Source organism: Budorcas taxicolor, chromosome 4 (assembly GCF_023091745.1).
Source record: "Budorcas taxicolor isolate Tak-1 chromosome 4, Takin1.1, whole genome shotgun sequence".
Taxonomy (NCBI): Eukaryota; Metazoa; Chordata; class Mammalia; order Artiodactyla; family Bovidae; genus Budorcas; species Budorcas taxicolor.
In genome coordinates, this window is record NC_068913.1 from 25,972,409 (window position 1) to 25,978,890 (window position 6,482).

A 6,482-nucleotide genomic window follows, 5' to 3' on the forward strand; every position below is an offset into this window, starting at 1 on the left:
TTAATAAAAGTGATCATATTAGACACAATGCTTTATTACCTGCTTTAAAAATGTTTTGAAATTACAAATGTTATGCATCATGGGAAAAATCCAAGCATTTAGGTATAGAAAATGAAAAGACTTTTAAAAATAAATGAATAAAAGTCAAAAGTAGGTGCAGCCCTTCCCCTCAAAAGATTCATATACATGCCTCCCTTCTACTTCACACTAACAACTTATCCTGGTGGGCATTTTGTCGTACCTACATACCTATTTTTCCCTACAAAAGTTAATTATTATCACCATTATTATCATTTAATATTTAAACATGCACATTGTTTTGTTTAAAAAAAAAAACTGATCCTACTAAACAAAGGTATAGGTAAAGTATTTTTAAATTAAAAAAATGATACAGTAACTTTCCTTCTTGGAGTTAGCAACTTATCAGGAACATTCTTTCACTCGTTATAGGTTAATACAGCTTTTTTTTTTTTAACTAGCTGCACAGTTGTATGCATATTCTAAGCAGGCAATCAAAGCATTTAAAGTAGAGAATTTTAATGCAAAGAATTAATTACAGAGATAATGAAAGAAGTAAAAAAAGCCAAATGGGAATAAAGAGAATCTAAAGATTAATATATGTCAAGGCTGTATATTGTCACCCTGCTTATTTAACTTATATGCAGAGTACATCATGAGAAATGCTGGACTGCAAGAAACACAAGCTGGAATCAAGACTGCCAGGAGAAATATCAATCACCTCAGATATGCAGATGACACCACCCTTATGGCAGAAAGTGAACAGGAACTAAAAAGCCTCTTGATGAAAGTGAAAGAGGAGAGTAAAAACGTTGGCTTAAAGCTCAACATTCAGAAAACGAAGATCATGGCATCCAGTCCCATCACTTCATGGGAAATAGATGGGGAAACAGTGGAAACAGTGTCAGACTTTATTTTGGGGGGCTCCAAAATCACTGCAGATGGTGACTGCAACAATGAAATTAAAAGACGCTTACTCCTTGGAAGAAAAGTTATGACCAACCTAGATAGCATATTCAAAAGCAGAGACATTACTTTGCTGACTAAGGTCCATCTAGTCAAGGCTATGGTTTTTCCATTAGTCATGTATGGATGTGAGAGTTGGACTGTGAAGAAGGCAGAGCGCCGAAGAATTGACGCTTTTGAACTGTGGTGTTGGAGAAGACTCTTGAGAGTCCCTTGGACTGCAAGGAGATCCAACCAGTCCATTCTGAAGGAGATCAGCCCTGGGTGTTCTTTGGAAGGAATGATGCTATAGCTGAAACTCCAGTTCTTTGGCCACCTCATGCGAAGAGTTGACTCATTGGAAAAGACTCTAATGCTGCGAGGGATTGGGGGCAGGAGGAGAAGGGGACAACAGAGGATGAGATGGCTGGATGGCATCACTGACTCGATGGACGTGAATCTGAGTGAACTCCCCGAGTTGGTGATGGACAGGGAGGCCTGGCATGCCACAGTTCATGGGGTGGCAAAGAGTCAGACACGACTGGGCGACTGAACTGAACTGAGCTGAAAGATTAATATCAATAGGAAACCACTCCTCCAAGCCCTTCTCCAGGGGATCTTCCCAACCCAGAGATTGAGCCCAGGTTTCCCACATTGCGGGTAGATTCTTTACTGACTGAACCACCAGGGAAGCCCAGGAAACCACTAGCACCCTTAAACTATACGCACAAAGAGAGGAGGTCAGGTGAATAGAGCTTGGGGACTGTGGTCACCCAGGGAAAAAGCACCATGATGGGCCTGTCAAATAAAAGCAGAGAGGGAACAAAAATAGGTTCTGTGGCTTCTCAGTTCTTCCTCCAAACAAACCGTTCAGCCGTACTTCGCCTTAACCTAAAGGAGCCCAAAGCCAAGTGAGGAAGGATCCTAGGAAAAGAAGTCTGCAGGAGCGGCCTGGAGAGCACAGCCGAGAAGGAGAAGGGGAGGACTGGATCAAAGGAAAAAGTCAACCAAGGACTAGCATACCATTGCAACTTAACTGTTTCTCCATTGTCAGGCAGTTATGTGTAGTCTTGCAGTTAGGCCAATAAATTTAATGCAACAATGAACATCACAGTATAAATACCTTGAACATTTGTGCACATTTTTGAATTAAGTAGATTTCTAGCAGTGGAATTCTGTTGTTGAAGGCTTTATAAAATTTATATCTTGCTAGCCACTGCCAAATTCACTGCCAAAATTGCATTTCCCTCTTGCTTAACACTGGCTACTATCAATCTTTTACAGTTTTCAGCCAATTGATTGGTGAAAAATGACATCTTGTTTTAATTTGCATTTCCCCAGGAACGTGGAAAATCTTTTCAATACATTAGCCATTTGTTTTCCTTTGTGTGTGCTTTATTTTTTAATATATGTTGCACATGATTTTATTATATTGTCTTTCTGTATTGATTTATAGGCTATGTCTATTCTATATATGTATACATGTCTCTCATATATGTGGCAAATGTTCTCTCAGTTTTTATGTTTATTTTAACTTTGCTATAACTATGCTGTCAAATAGCAATTGCACCTTTCTCTGTGCTATTATCTTTTATTTTATTATCTCTGCTTTTGGGTCTGGCTCATAATTTTTTTTTTTTACTAGAATTCTATAAAAATGATCATTTACATTTCACATGCTATTCCTTTAGTTAACTGGAATTTGGTTTTGTATCTGTCATGAAGTTGTTCTAATTTCATGTTATATCCTCCCTAACTGCCTTTGGTGGATCCCAGTTCTTCCCATATCAAGAATTAGAGTCCATATTGTTCATATATTTGTCTACTTAGCAGGACTCTTTTCAGGCTCTCTACTCAGTTCCACTGATGTATCTATTTTCACACTGGTACCCAGCTCTCTTAATTATTGCATTATCATAATAAATTCTGGTAACCTGTAGAACAATTGCTCATTTATGAATTTTGTTTTTCAGAAATTTAAAATGACTTTTTTCACATTTGCCCTTGTGACCCTATTAAAACAAAACTTGACAGAATTCTATCAGTATTTTAACTGGAACCTCACTGCACCCGATTGATTTGGAAGCCCTTATATCACAGGAACTCAGTCAGCTTGCCTGCACAAATGAACCGATCTACTACAATCATTTGAACTTAGCTCACTGTTTAAATGATGCCGATGCTCACGGCCGATCTTTGTCTTCCTTATTTTCTCCATTCTTATTTTTTTGTATGGCTTAGATTCGAAAGCTATCTTTCTTTTTTTCCCGAAGTTTAGACATGTGATTGTATGTTTTACTAAATATATTTTCTTACCTATATATGTGAGGAATAACACAGCTAAATATAAATCTCTAATTCAAAAATTGGTCCCCTGTCAAACTTCACCAGAGGTAGGCACTTTCACTGCAAATCTGTTAGGCAGAGCAAAGGCATGCAGAACAAAGGATGTTAACACTTTACCTGAACCAAAAAGAGGAAGTGCAAGATATCTCCAGGTACCTTTCTGTCCAAAAATCTTGGTCAGAGCTTCCTAGTCAATGGGGCCTTGCTGACAGTCGCTTCTTTCATCCAGTTAAAATTGAAAATGGTTGGAAAGTGCTGATATGAGTAACAAATGTCTCATGATAATGCAAGGCATGGAAACCTGCTGCTCTTTTGTGCCCTCATTTGCCACTTGCAAATAACTCAGTACAGAGACATCAGAAACTTTCTGTCAAGAAAAAAAAAAAGTCATTTAAAGGACTTCTCTGGTGGTCCAGTGGCTAAGACTCTGTAATCTCACTGCAGAGGTGGCCAGGTTCAATCCCTCTTCAGAAAACTAGATTCCACATGCTGCAACTAAAGAGTTCTCATGCCACAACTAACGATTCCGCATGCCGCAACTAAGACTTAGTACTGCCAAAATAAATAAATAAATCAGAAGTCATTTTACAAATTGATTAGGGACTTCTCATGATATTGTGATTGATAATGCCCATTTATTTCAGTTCAGTTCAGTCGCTCAGTCGTGTCCAACTCTTTGTGACCCCATGAACTGCAGCACGCCAGGCCTCCCTGTCCATCACCAACTCTGGGAGTCCACCCAAACCCATGTCCATCAAGTCAGTGATGCCATCCAACAATCTCATCCTCTGTCATCCCCTTCTCCTCCTGCCCTCAATCTTTCCCAGCATCAGGGTCTTTTCAAATCACTCAGCTCTTTGCATCAGGTGGCCAAAGTATTGGAGTTTCAGCTTCAGCATCAGTCCTTCCAATGAACACCCGGGACTGATCTCCTTTAGGAAGGACTGGTTGGATCTCCTTGCAGTCCAAGGGACTCTTAAGAGTCTTCTCCAACACCGCAGTTCAAAAGCATCAATTCTTCGGGACTCAGCTTTCTTCACAGTCCAACTCTCACATCCATACATGACTACTGGAAAAACCATAACCTTGACTAGATGGATCTTTGTTGGCAAAGTAATATCTCTGCTTTTTAATATGCTATCTAGGTTGGTCATAACTTTTCTTCCAAGGAGTAAGCGTCTTTTAATTTCATTGCTGCAAATCACCATCTGCAGTGATTTTGGAGCCCAGAAAAATAAAATCAGCCACTGTTTCCACTGTTTCCCCATCTATTTCCCATGAAGTGATGGGACCAGATGCCATGATCTTCATTTTCTGAATGTTGAGCTTTAAGCCAACTTTGTCACTCTCCTCTTTCACTTTCATCAAGAGGCTCTTTAGTTCTTTTTCACTTTCTGGCATAAGGGTGATGTCATCTGCATATCTGAGGTGATTGATATTTCTCCTGGCAATCTTGATTCCAGCTCGTGCTTCCTCCAGCCCAGCATTTCTCCTTATGTACTCTGCATATAAGTTAAATAAGCAGGGTGACAATATACAGCCTTGACGCACTCCTTTTCCTATTTGGAACCAGTTTGTCATTCCATGTCCAGTTCTAACTGTTGCTTCCTGACGTGCATACAGAAATTACAGTAACTTGTGGAGGGAAAGTATAATATAAATAATTGTCAGCTATAATGGGGAATAGGAGTAATGATGGAGTGACCAATAAAATTTGAAGGAACTCTAAAATTATAGGAAGAGCAGATGAAAGGAGCCGCCACTCCCTCTAGGACTGGACTAAGGGACTTTCTGGATATTGTGTTCAAAGATGGGACTGCAGAGTGATTCACTAGCTTGGACCCAGTTGGAGGCAATCGGAATCTCCTCATCCCCTCCCCTGTCCTTGGGATAGATATAACTTCTGCCCACCCTTCCCAAAGCCAGAGTCATTTTCAAAGACACAGTCTTGAGAGAGCAATGTATTGTTGGTACCTCAGGACTGACTAATGACTGAACCAATTAAAGACCTCAGAAAGACTTTAAAAGACTCTGGCATATGGGTGCAGAGATCTACTTGCTCTGTGGCTGCTGAAAACAAGCCTTGTATGAAAGTTTTCTTGCCTGTTGAACCTGCCACCTCCCAATCTAGAATGGCCTCTCTCTTTGGTCTTCTTGCCCTCCATGTATAGGGAACAGTTTCAGATTTCATCCAGGAAGCTTCCAAGGTTTCAAACCACAAATCTGCCTTCTAGGATGATGAAGAAAGCTCTTTACCAGGAGTATTTCACCAAGGCACTTCCCTACAAAACCTCCTGAGGGAGTAAAGCTGCTGGCTGCCAAGCATTGCAGGGATTGGGCACTGGAGAATCCTCCTCTCCCCAACCAGTGCTGTAGGGCTCTGCCAAGTGAGTACAGGGCACTTTCTTTCAAAATAATGGTCCAGGGCCTACCCCCAGCAAAGGCTAACATCCTGTTGGATAGTACAGGACCACTATATAAGGACTCAGATTCATTTTCACAGATCAGACAGTGTGGTATCAATTTGGAGACAAGAAGCAATACATTTATAACTAACACAATAAATTTATAACCTAACACTTTTTAGTAATTATAAAATGTTTTCTTCATCATGTTTCTCTTATGCATGTTGTACTTAGTCTCAATTTTCTTGAAATTATAAATCATGTAAAAATAATTTCCTAGGTGCTCACTGAATGAGAAGAAGATTGGAGAGTTTCTGTATGTAGTTCTGTATTTTCTTTTAGTATGGAACATTTCAGATTAATGTGAAGTTTGAGTACAACGTTTTTCCCCTTAGTTATTTCTGCTTCTTGGATGCTCACAGAATATTTATATGCCTTTGAAATCAAATCATTCTGGTGTGTTGTTTCTTTGGTTGGAATATTTTAAAGTGGCAAGCCTCCTTAAACCTTGGATTCTAATCTTCCTTTCCTTTAAGGAAATTTTTTGTTATTATATTGTTGTCTATTATTTATGCTCCATTTCTCTTTTTACACTTCTTCACAAATGTGACTCACCTGCTTTGCAGATCCCATTTGTCTTTGACATTCATATATTGCTTCTGACCATTTTCATCTGTTTTCTGAATGCTCTCTGATTTGCTCAAGCTTATGCTTTAGGTTTATTTTTCTTCACTATTTCATTTTTCCTTCTGGTTCTACTTTAAATTC